Consider the following 13,038-nt stretch of genomic DNA (forward strand, 5'->3'; position numbering starts at 1 on the left):
TCTATTTTTTGCGCACATAAAGTGTTAAAATTGTAAATATGCCTCAGTTTGTTCTAAGATTGGCCGTAGAAGTTGGATTTGTGTCCAGTTTCTAGAGCAGTGGTCGTCCTCTGGTCAGGCCTTAGGCGTGTACAACGTTCCTCTGCTACCACCACCTTCTGGATGCCTCCACCCACTACCAGCTCCCACGCATCAGTTCCCCTAGATGTGGTCAGCAATGGCTTTTACGTGCAGCGTGCTCACATTATAACATCGCAGACACTCCTCTGTCCTCCAGGCAGCGTGTGAAGTGAAACATTACCATTCCTGTTGAAGAGTCTCTGGTGTGACCACTTTCCCAAACACAGCCACTCCCCAGCTGACCCTGGGTAACCACTCTTCTGAACTTGGTCTCCATCAGTGGCATGGATGTCTTTCTATGTAGGCTACATGTTTAAGTATTCTTAAACTGCATATCGTATTCTATTTTGTTTTCTCTTGTTACTTGCTTTATTTAGCGTTATCTTTGCTAGGTTCATCCATGCTGACACGTAAAGATCTGTCTAGTTCATGTACTTTCCTCACTACGTAGGATTCCCATGTAGGGAAATACAATAATTTATATGTGCATTTTCCTGTTGATGGACATTTAAATTGTTTCGAATTTTAAGTATGATTTCTTTTTAAAAAAATGTTTATATCCTTTTTAAAGGTTACTTTACATTTACAGTTATTCCAAAATATTGGCTATATTCCTGTGTTGTACAATACATCCTTGAGCCTGTCGTACACCCAGTAGTTTACATCTCTCACTTCCCCACCCCTGTATTGCCCCCTCCTCCTCCTCCGCACTGGCAACCATTAGTTTGTTCTTTATATTGGTGACTCTCCTTCTTTTTTGTTATATTCGTTCAATTGTTGTATGTTTTAGATTCCATTTATAGGTGATATCCTACAGTGTTTCAGAGTTCAAAAGACTCTCACGACAGAAGCCAAAAGGTAAGAGCCATTTCACATTGATAAAAAGCATTTTAACTATGTAGAAGCAGAAAATGAAAAGAAAGAACTTTGCATTACATTTAATAAAAGCTTAGGGAGATCTTTGTGGTATATTAGTGAACTTATTTGTGGAAATTTAGCCATGTACATTGTGTTGGAGAGGCACCAAGAGTTCAAGAACTCTCACAATTTGAGTACACAATTGCCTTACTTGTAGGCATGGTGGCAGCCATTTACATAACAATGATTTGGAGGATGTTGTGTTAGTCAGCTCTTGCTGTGATAATGCTTTGGAACAAATCGTCCCAAAACTCAGTTCCAGAAAGAAGAATTTATTTTTCTTGGACCTATTGGCTAGCTGCAGTGGCTCTCTTTTAGACCTCTAGATGGCTGGTTTTGCTCCGTGTTTTGGGTCAGTTTGAGGTCTGTAACACACATCTTCCTCTGGAGCCCAACTGTGAGGCCGCAGCTCCCAGGCCCTGTCTTCTCACAAAGTTCACTGAAACATAAGAGGTGAGCCCAAGTGCACAAGCCCATTTAAGGCCTGTGCTGCTCATTGAAGGCCATCATGTCTGCTCACACTTCATTGGCCAAAACATGTCACAGATCTAAGGTGTATTTAGAATATGTGTATTTGTTTAAAGTTGGGTGCCCTCACAGAAGAATATTGCATTTTGGACAGTGTTACCTTAGCATTTTCATTGGCATTTGCAAACGTGATAAATGCCGTGTGCACTTTTTCACCTTTGAGAACTTTCTGAAATTGTGGGACCATTTCTATTGGAAAAGAGGAAGGTACACTTTAGAACTCAACTCTAGTTATGGCATTGTTGGGAGAAGAATTAATGAGATAAGGTCAATACAAGTGAAAGATTTGGGATCACATATTCATCATTAACATTAGCATTCTACAGAACATTCCTGGAGAATTGTGATGCTTGCTTTATGTAATTTCTATCATTAATCATTAGAATTTGACCAAGACACTTCAGTGAAACATACATCATACAGCACATCGCATTTTAGTTGTTCCTACCACTCCACAACTTATCATCAATACTTCACCATAACTCAGAAACAGAAACAGAAACTGAGTGAGTTCATTGTTAGCAGACGGGCTTCACAAGCAATACTAGTGGAAGTTCTTCAAATGATAGCAGACAGTAACTCAAGCCATACAAACAAAACAAAGAATGCTGACTAGAGCAGTTGTGGAGGGAATTATAAAAGATACTGTAATTTCAAATTTCTTCTCCTTTCTTCTCTTAACTAATTTAAAAAGTAAGTGCCTAAACAATATGACTATATTTGAATTGTTCTTTATATAACATAAAAAAATATCATATATTTGATGATATGGCACAACGAAGGCAGTGAGAACAAAGCTGTGTTAGGATAAAAATGACAGTAGATCATAAGCTGAATCCGCAGGAAGAAAGGAAGAGAACCAGAAATGGTAAATAGATTAACCCGACAAACTCAAAAATATTTATTTGCTCAACTTTCTTCTCTAAGCGCTTTGAAAAAATAAGCTTGTGAGAAGTAATTATTATAATAATATGTTGTTAAGTATGTAACATATATAAATGTAATAAAAACAAAAAAGAGTGGAAGGCATACAGCTCTATAAAAGTACAGTTTCTGTTTCTATCTGGAATGAACCTAGTAAAAATCTGAAGAGATTCTGAGATGTATTACATAAGCCCTAGTGCAGCCATTACTCAAACAATGTGGTTAAAAATCATTAAAGGAATTACATGTTACAGTAGAAAATATCTACTTACTATAAAAGGAAAATGGAGGAACAATAACAAAAAAGCAAAAACATGAGACATGTAGAAAACCAAAGGTAAAATGATAGACATAAATAAATCCTACCATATCAATAATAAAAACTAAATGTAAATGAATTAAACAATACAATCAAAAGGCAGATATTGTCGAACTGGGTATTAAAAACTGTTTTCTATAGGAGACACTGCTTGGATTCAAAAGTCTAATGTGTACAAAGTAAAAGGATGAAAAAATATACATCATGCAAATAGCAACCATAAGCATTGCTGAAGTGGCTATACTAATACCAGAAAAAATAGACTTTAAAACAAACAAAACAGTTACTAGATATGAAAAGGGACATTTTATGATAAAGAAAGGGAAGATACAAAAATCTTTAACATATTTGCCCTGAATAAGGTAAAACCAAAATACCCGAAGAAGAAAATACCAAAATCCATGAAGAATTGAAGGAAGAAATAGATAATTGCACAAGATTAGGTAGAGGCTTCAGTACTCCACAGTCAATAATGGATAGAACAGTTAGGCAGAAGATCAACAACGATATAGAAGACTTGGACAAGACTATGAATTAACAAGACCTAATAAATGTTTACAGAACACTCAACCAAACAGTAAAATACTCATCCTGCTCAACTACATGTGAAACGTTTTCCAGCATAGATGACATGCTAGGCTGTAAGAGAAGAGATTGAAACCCACATACATTGCTGGTGGGAATGTAAAATGGTGCGGCCATTTTACAAAACAGCTTGAGAGTTCCTGCAAGTGTTAAACATAGAGTTACCCTATGACCCAGCAGTTCCACTACTAAATATATACCTAAGAGAAATAAAAACTTATGTCTGCACAAAAGCTTGTACGTGAATGTTCATAGAAGCATATTTCTAAAAACAAAAGGTGGAAATAATTCAGATGACAACTGGATAAATAAATAACCAAAATGTGGAATATCCATACAATAGAATAGCATTCAGCTATAGAAAGGAATGATCTACTGATCCATGTTACAACATGGATGAACCATGAAAAGCATTATGTAAAGTAAAAGCAGCCACTCACCAAAGATCACATATTGTACGGTCCCATTTATATGAAATGCCCAGAATAGCAAATCTGTAGAGACAGGAAGTAGATGAGTGGTTGCCTAGGGCTGAGAGGGTTGAGGAGATTGAAAAAAGCTTGTTAATGTGTAATGGGTTTTTTGTGGGGGGACAGAAATCTAAAATTGGATTGTTGTGATGCTTACACAAGTCTTTTAGTGGTTACACTGAGAACCACTGAATTGTATACATTAAAGTGTTGAAATTATGGTATGTAAATTACATCCCAATAAAGCTGTTTAAATTATGATAATTTTATATTTATAAATTTGAAAATTCATCGAAAATGACAAATTCTTTAAAAATGCAAGCTAACAAGACTAACCCAAGAAAGAAAACATATCTCAAAAACCTATATCTACTGCAAAAGTTGTTTGTATAATTAAGTACCTTTACAGAAAATGATTTCCAGGGATAAATGGCTTTCCAAGTAAATTCTTCCAAATATTTAGGGAAGAAATATTGGTAATCTTACATAAAAATCTTCCAGGAAACAGAAAAGTATATATTGCTCAAAATATTTATAAGGCCAACATAAGCTTCAGATCAAAACTAAAAAGAATATTACAAGAATAGAATCACAGGCCAGTTTCTCTTTTGAACATGCATGCAAAATGTGTAAACAGAAGCACAAACTGTATCCATGGTATGTAAAACAATCATATATCACAATCAAAGTAGCTTTATTCTAGTAATGCAAGGTTGGTTTAATGTTCAAACATGAAACTGATCCCAGGAATGAATTAGAGTGGGAAAAAAAGTCATTTAAAACAGAAGTCTTGGGACTTCCCTGGTGGTCCAGTGGTTAGAACTTGGTGCTTTCACTGCTGGGGCCCTGGGGTCCAATTCCCGGTCAGGGAACTAAGATCCTGCAAGCCATGAGGCAGGGATCCCCCCCGCCAAAAAAAAAAGGAAAAAAAGAAGACAACCAGGAGAAGCACAAGATCGAATAAACATAACAGATAACACCTTATGAAAAGTAGGTGAAGATTATGGAATATTCTAAAATTTTAAAACAAAAAGAAACATTTAAAGATTCAAGAGGATGTGACAAATATTGTACATAGGCAAAAAATAAAATAAACTAAAATATACGGATGATGGGAGCCCAAAAATCCAGATGCCCATGTCCTGTCTCTGAAGATTCTCATTCAATGGGTTATGGATTTCCTCTATGTTTAAAAACCTACAGGTGTTATAAAGCAGAAACTAACACACCATTGTAAAGCAATTATACTCCAATAAAGATGTTAAAACACAACAAAAGAAACCTACAGGTGATTCTGATATGATTCACAGACAATGTAAAGCTTCTGCTTTACAGGAAATAATACCAGATTATTTTGTTATTTTATAGTTATAGTAACAGGTTGTACTATTGACTGGTAAGTCTGATGTCAAAATGCACTCCCCACTAGGGATATAAAAGGAACTAATAGTCTGTACGGCTACTTGGTGGCAGCATGCATGTATTGCAAGGGCAATTATTGTAGGAATCCAAATGAGTGGAACATTTTAGAATTGGAAGACTACATACAGATCATCTAGTCAAGCTTCCAACTATTATAGTTGTGAAAACTAAGGCCCATATAAAAGAAATGTTTTATCTCCAAAGAGCGTTAGTGAAAGAGTATGAAATTAAAAATATCTCTGAACTTTTAATTTAGTGCTGTTTTTATTAATCTCATGTATTAGCTTAAACTTCAGTGTGACAGATTTGGGATTGAATTCTTGCTCAGATTTACTGATTGCGTGCCTTTTAGTAAGTTACTAAAACACTTTTTAAAAAAAAATAGATTTATTTATTTATTTATTTTTGGCTGCGTTGTCTCTTCCTTGCTATGCGCCGGCTTTCTCTAGTTGCAGTTAGCGGGGGCTACTCTTTGTTATGGTGCGCGGGCTTCTCATTGTGGTGGCTTCTCTTTGTTGCTGAACACGGGGTCTAGGTGTGTGGGCTTCAGTAGTTGTGGTTCACGGGCTCTAGAGTGCAGGCTCAGTAGTTGTGGCACATGCTCTTAGTTGCTCCGTGGCATGTGGGAGCTTCCCGGACCAGTGCTCAAACCCGCGTGCCTTGCACTGGCAGGCAGATTCTTAACCACTGCACCACCAGGGAAGCCCTACTAAAACACTTTTAACTTCGCTTTTCACATATGTAAAATGGTGAGCCTTGGCTGATATAGAATATGAGATAACCTAGCACTGTTCTTAACACATACACGTAGTTAACATTTTTTGGCTCTCATCCCTCTTAAACAGCCTCTATCCTCTTAACAACGAAAGTGTGTTTCAGCTAGCAAAGCACCCCAGAGCTGACCACATTCTGGCAAGAGATATACGATTCTTTTTCTTGCTGGTGGTTCTTTATACCTGATATTTGAACTGCACTGAAACATGAACATCTCTTGTTTATACTGTATTAATGGATTGATGAATTTGATAATTTGATAGATGAATTTTAAAAAGTAATATGGAGGAAAAAAAAAGTAATATGCAGGAATTGAGCTGCCTTACTCTCAAGAAATATAATTCGATAGTGGTGGCTAAAACGATAAACAGTGTTTGGACAGGGAGTCCATATTGGATGTGAACTACCTGTACTCCCATTCGTCTATTAAGAATAAATAGAATCCTTTCAAAATCTGTTTTAAAGCGCAGTTATTTCCTTCTGACTCATTTAAGTTACCTGCAAGAAAAAGACAATCTCCTGAATCCTTGCTTAAAAGGCTTTTAATATAAAGCAGATAATTTTTTGCAACATTTCCCAAACTTTTCATTATCAAATTGGCTGAGGCTTCTCAACGATTATCATTTCACAACAATATCTCCCTTTTCACCTTTTTTAAAAGAATTGGCCTCGTGGATGTGCCCTTAAAACAGAGCTTCACTCTCAACTTATTTTAAATTTTGTATTCAAACAGTATGAAGAAAACAGGATCAGGGAATTCAGCCATAAAAGTGAATGGATTACTGATACATGCTACATCATGGATGCAACTAAGTGAAAGAAGTCAGGCATGAAAGGCTCTATATTGTATGGTTCCATTTATATGAAATGTCCAGCAGTGGCAAATCCATACACACGGAAAATATTATACATTAGTGGTTTCCAGGGGTTTAGAAGAGAGGGAAATAGGGAATGACTCCTCAAAATGGGTGTATGTTTCCTCTTGGGGTGATGAAGATGTTTTGTAGTTGGACAGTGGTGATAGTTGCACAACATTGTGACAGTAGTAAATTCCACTGAATGGTACAGTGAATTGTAAAATGATCAAAATGGTGAATTTTGTGTTATGTTCATTTTACTACAATAAAAAGGAGAAAGAATTAGGGAAAGACTTAGAGTTTGGGAAACTAAGGTGAACTGGTCAAGAAAAAGACACCTCTACTGTTGAGTGTTCTCTCAGCTCTCCCAGTGCATTAGTCCTCAGCAAAAAGTAGCCTGAACTTGTCGATGATAGTCATTCAACACAGTCCAGGGAAAAGTAAATAAAATAAAACCCAACTCTTCTTCTTTAGCACATCTATGAAAGGTTTACTTGCTGCTCAGCCACGTGGACATTCATGAAATCGTTTCACTTTAGGTGTCCTCTACTTCAGTACTTTACTCACAGCTCATTCACACCTGTAGGCAACAGCATTCCTTAATTGGATGGAATCTGCAGTGCAGGTTGTGATCGGTCTCATGAAAAGAAAAGGGAAGGAGGAAAAAGCCTCCACATTGACTTGGTGGTCTTGACGAAATGGATGCAGAAGACAGCTTGGGTGTCAAACTGGAAACTGTTATTTTCCTTTTCCTTTTCTTTTTATCTTTCCTATCAGGTCTTCTGCCCACTTCCCACCCCCTTCTCTCAAAGAGGAAAGACACTAATTAGCTGCTTTTTTGTGTTTTTGGTAAAACACCTATTGTTTTGCGTTTCTTGTTTTTCGGTGAACATTATTGTTTTTACTGCCAAATGAGCTTCAGTGGTTGATGTAGGGGGTCTCTTGGGAACTTAACGTTTTCCAGTTTAAGTGGAAAAGCTTTTTTGTTTGAATTGGCTTTTACTGGGTCCTTCAAGGTTTCCTCTTGGCTCTTTGAAGGGGGACTAAATAGCACTGTGTTTCCTTTGAGGTTCCAATGAAGAAAGGATCCTATGTCCTGGGCACTTTTTGTTGATTTTGCTGTGTGTCCTCTCTAGTAGCCAGATGCAGATTCCAGGAAAATGACATATAAATGAATATAAGTAATCTAATATTTTTACAATTTGCTTTGGCCATACTCCTGGTCTTATTCTACTTGTAGCAGATGGCTTTAAAGAGCATTAGCTATGTATATATTAAAAATAATATAAATATACCAATATTAAATATTATATTGATGTATAAATGTAATATACTAATATTTATATTAGTGTATAACAATTATGTATTATATTAATATATTTTTTGCCTAGCATATATTATATTAATATGTTCATAATATTAATATATATCCTGTAATATTGATTATAAAACAATTATATCATAATATATAAATATATAATTATTATTATCTGATATAATACACTATAGTTAATATATTCTATATAACACAATATATAATGTATTAGTATAATTGTATCATATAATATAAATATAATACATATATAAAACTATATATCTTTTAGTTATACATTACACATACGAGTATGTATAGCTATTTATAATTTTATTTACATAGGAATCTGGTCATCATAACAATTGATGTAAAAATATGCAATATTTTCAATCAAATGGGCCTTAACCTCACTACCTACACATAACTACTTTTAAAATCTTGAACCCTGTCTAACTCATGCTTCCATATCTCTCAACCTGCTTTTCTACACATGCACGTAGACACACATTTCTACACGATATATATGTATACTACCAGTTTTCAGTTCAATGTATATAAATATATAATATATAATTATATTCCTGTGTATGTATACAAATATAAATCAAAGGTAGGTGTATAGGTATGTATTTCATATGTTTATATAAATATATCATACAAATAATGTATGTGTATATAAATACATGACTGTATACATACATACACAGAAATACACTTATTTTAAACAAAAGGGACCTAAATAAACATAGTTCTCTAAGAATAAAAGGTTATGTCTCACTCTTTCAATAACAGTTTATAGTTTTCTACTGTATGTGCTTCTATAATTGTTATGAACATTTCCCATTTTTGTTGAATGTTAAGTTGTTTTAATTTTTTGCCCTTTTTTGTTTTTTGTTTGTTTGTTTTTTTGGTACGTAGGCTTCTCACTGTTGTGGCCTCTCCCGTTGCAGAGCACAGGCTCTGGATGCACAGGCTCAGTGGCCATGGCTCACGGGCCCAGCCGCTCCACGGCATGTGGGACCTTCCCGGACCGGGGCACGAACCCGTGTCCCCTGCATCGGCAGGCGGACTCTCAACCACTGCGCCACCAGGTAAGCCCAGTTTTTTGCCATTATTAATGAAGTTCTGAAGAATACGGTGGGCAAGATTACTTGAAAAACTCTCCTAAAAGGAAAGGGTTAGGTGTGCTAGGTTAAATGTACACAACTTATTTTTAAGTGCGTGGTTGATTTTGGAAGTGTGCAGTTGAAATGTCCAGGACCCATGAAGGAAGGGTGGTCCATGTGTGAGAGTTATAGCTCTATTAAGAGTGGATTGAAGATCTTGATAGCTTAGAACAGAAGCTGGAACTCCTGTTTTTATGGAGCCAAATGGCAAATATTTTAGGCTTTGTAGACCAAAGAGGCAAAATTGAGGATATTATTTAGGTACTTAGGTAACCATTTAAAATGCTACCAGTTAAAACGTGAAAATTATTCATAGCTCATAGGCCATAAAAAATAGGCAGCTGTCTGGATTTGGAATACAGGCCGTAATTGAATGACACACCCGGTATAGAGACTTGTTTTTAAATGGCCATGACCACATGGGAGGCAGGAGGTAAGACTCCATCCCTACTAGATGGGAAGTTAGAACTAAACCTACCTATCCCTGGCTTCACCTTTAATGAAAGGGTGTGCCAGGAGAAAAAAATATCTGCTGGCAAAGGGAGACTAAGAGCAAATTCTCTTGGCCTCTGCTCTGGGTAGGAAACAGGTAGGAAATCTTGAGAATTCTGAACCGCACATCTGTGTTCACAGTGTTTGGGTTGCAAATTTATTTGTGGTCTTGCAAACAGAAGCTAAGAAATTAACTGAAAATGCTCCCAAATCGGTGGTATTGCAAACACAAAACTAAACCCTTTCTGGAGAGGTAGACCTTCAACACAGGCCTATAGCGTTCCCACAGATAAAGTTTAGCTAAATGTGAGCTCATGATCTAAATTTACACAATAATGAAGAAATCAGCTACAAGTGGAGAGAATCAGCAAAAACAATCAATAGCAGAATTAGATTCCCAAGGCCATCCATCAGATGTTGGAATAATCAGGTGCCAGGCAGAAAATATACATAAAACTAGAACTGAAACAAGGAGCAAGGATGTTTTAAAAGACTGGGTAGGATCTTTCAAACATTTTTAAAGTACATGTCATTGATAAAGCTAAAAACTCGAAGGTCGTGTAATACAGCAGATTAATCGTGGAGAAGAGTGAAATTATGCTGTTTTTAAAAATATGGCAGATCAGATTTCCTGCCTAATTATATAAGTTGATTTATCTTTAAAAATACACAGTATTTTAAAGAGTTACTGGCTGTAAAATAAGTTAAGGGTATTTCGAAGGGCTTCTCTGCAAAGAGAAGTGAGAAGTAGCAAAACACAGAAAGTCGAGGGGAAAAAATGTCAATATATACATGGCTATAGGGTGAACTAAGCCTTAGGCCAGCAACTATGAGGAGGAGCTGACCCTTAGATACGTACAACTAAGCTGGAACCTTCAAAAAGTTCAACTATTTATAAGTAAAAAGATTTATTAAAATTAATAACCAAGTGTTTTAATTGACATCAGAAGAGTAAAACAATAAACCCTGAGAACATAGAAAAATAGACAATAAAGATATGAGCGGAACTTAATAAAACAGAAGAAAGTATGAAATTGAGGTGATTTAGTAAGTCAAAAGAATATTCTTTGAAAAGATTTAAAAAAACAAACTTTGATTAAGCAAAACAAAAACGTAAGTAAACAATATACAGAAAGAATCAGGACAATGTTATAGCAGAGAGTACAAACAGAGAATATATGAAATGCCAGTAAATTTGAACATTTCTGTAAAGTGGACAATTTCCTAGCTCCTAAAGTTTACCAAAACTGACACAAGAGGAAATTTGTAGCTGGAGTTCTTGCACCAGTAAAGGAATTAAGTCAATAGTTTACAAGCTTTCACCAAGAAAATACCAGACCTGGCCAGATCATTTGGGAGGTGAATTCTATCCAACTTCTGTTAAACAGATAACATCAATATTAACAAAGAAAAACTTCTAGGGAGTAGCAAAGGAAGAATGCTCCTTTATTCATCTTATGAAGTCTATATAATCCTAATCCTGAAAATAGATTAGGACTGTAAGGAAAAAGAAATTTACAAGTCAAATTTACTTGTAAATATAAAAGGAAAAATTTTAAACTATGATATTAGCTACCCACGTTCACTAGAGTAAGAAAAAGCACGAGCAAGTTAGGTCATCCAATGTAGTTTAATGTCAAGAATATGTATCAATAGATTGAAATCACCACATTTTATTTCTTTCATGTGTCTCTTTAAAAAATTGGTAAGTACTTATATTGATCTCTCTTGTACTAGGCACTGTGCTAAGTCACTTACATATTTACTCCTTTAAACCTTCTATCATCCCTGGGGGAAAGTTCTATTTTGCTTCCATTTCTTAGCTAAGACTCTAAACCCCAGGAAAGTAAAGCAACATTTGTAAGTTTTTGTGGATGGTCAGTGATGGGACCAGTACAGGAACATCCAATGTCTGTGCTTGGAAACAGTGCCGCATGTTGACACTTACATTACAGATGAAAGGAAAGGAACCATGCACTTACTATATAGATTAATCTCACATTACAGGTTAAAGGAAAGGAACCATGCACTTACATTATAGATTAATACCCACATAACAGGTTAAAGGAAAAAGAAACATGTGCTTCTCTCAAAAGTTGTAAAGAAGGCATATCCATTTCTAAATATATTTCCCAATTTCTTTTGCTTGTTTTCTGACCTTTGTAGTGCATTTTGCCATGAGGAAAATTTTAATTCTTATATAATTAAATGTATGCTTTTTTCTTTGTATCTTAGAAAGGTATTCCTCATGAATAATTTATTTCAAGTCTCCCAGGTTTCTGATACTTTTACACTTTCATTATTTTTTAACTTTTAACTGGTTGCTGTATCTAGAATTTAGTAATTCTATGATAGCCATATTTTCCCACTTTTGTTGAATAATTTTTGCTGCTGATCCAAAACGTGAATTTTATTTTAATCTCAATTCCCTTATGCTCTTGCATCTAATTTTAAGATGCTTCCTATTCCACTGGTTGTTTTGTCTATCTAAAACAAAATGCTACCTTAAAAATAATGTAATTATAATATAATAAATGTCATTAGTAAACAGAATACAATATATAATAAATAGCATAATATAAAATAACAAAATATAATTTATCATATAACAAGGTCAAAGGAGAGCAAAAGTATACAATCACTTGAAATATCCCCCAAAAGATATTTTATAAAATTCAATATTCATTTGTAATTTAAAAGAAAGAGTAAAATAGGGATTGATGAATGCTTCCAAAATAAGAAGAAATTATATGTCTAAAAGAGAAAGAGGTAAGTGACAGACTTTAGTAACACTGGCAATAAATGCAGGACAAGATGAGGATGCCTGATATAATGTTAAAGAAAAAGTATTATGTAACATTGTGTTTGCAGCACTGATGAGTTCAGTGAAAAGAGAATCTCATAGAAAAGAGTATCTCGTTCTTCTTAATGTATGTACACTTGTCCATTGCATGAACATAACAGCTTATTTAACCAATATGTTACTGATCTGCATCTGGATTTCTAGGTTTTCATGGAATTTTATTATGCACAGTTGTTTCAAACACTAGGACTTCCTCTTATGTTTATATCTTTTGAAAGAAACACTATCTCCACAGATGATTTATCTGTGCTGGCTGCTAGCTGACTTTGGGTACTTCTCAGTTCT

The sequence above is a fragment of the Leucopleurus acutus genome (genome assembly GCF_964270905.1).
Source record: "Leucopleurus acutus genome assembly, chromosome: 3".
NCBI lineage: Eukaryota > Metazoa > Chordata > Mammalia > Artiodactyla > Delphinidae > Leucopleurus > Leucopleurus acutus.